Raw genomic sequence first — 553 nt, 5'->3', positions numbered from 1 at the left:
GTGGTGGATCCGTCATGGTGTGGGGCGCGATTTGGGCCGACGGCAAAACCGAGTTGGCCTTCTTAGAAGGTCGCCAAGACTCGTCAGCATACATTTACAACAATTTCGTATTACATTACAACAATTTCGGATTAAATGCTGCCCTCAGCTCATGCCCGCTTTATGGATTCGTTCGTCTTTCAGCGTGACAATGCGTCCATTCACTCGTCGAAGGAGACTGCCGAGTTTCTTGACGAGAATAGGATCATCATGATGGAGTGGCCTGCGCTTTCCCCTGATCTCAACTCAATTGAGAACGTGTGGGGGTACCTTTGCCAACGTGCATATGGTAATGATAAACAGTATTCCTCAACAGAGGCGCTGAAAAATGCGATACTGATGCACTGGAATGCCTTGGATCCGGAGTACCTGGAAAAGATTATTCGCAGCATGAAGACCCGCTGCATTGCTGTGTTGACGTCAGGAGGAAAGCCTATTAACAACAAGTAGTTGGTTTTTTATGAAATTGTGTCTTTGTTGATACGTTATGAGGCGAAGTGACTTTGTTCTTATC

The sequence above is a fragment of the Aphanomyces invadans genome, assembly GCF_000520115.1.
Source record: "Aphanomyces invadans strain NJM9701 unplaced genomic scaffold supercont1.37, whole genome shotgun sequence".
Classification (NCBI taxonomy): domain Eukaryota; phylum Oomycota; class Saprolegniomycetes; order Saprolegniales; family Verrucalvaceae; genus Aphanomyces; species Aphanomyces invadans.
The sequence above is the reverse complement of the archived record's forward strand: the minus strand, read 5'-3'. Positions refer to the sequence as shown.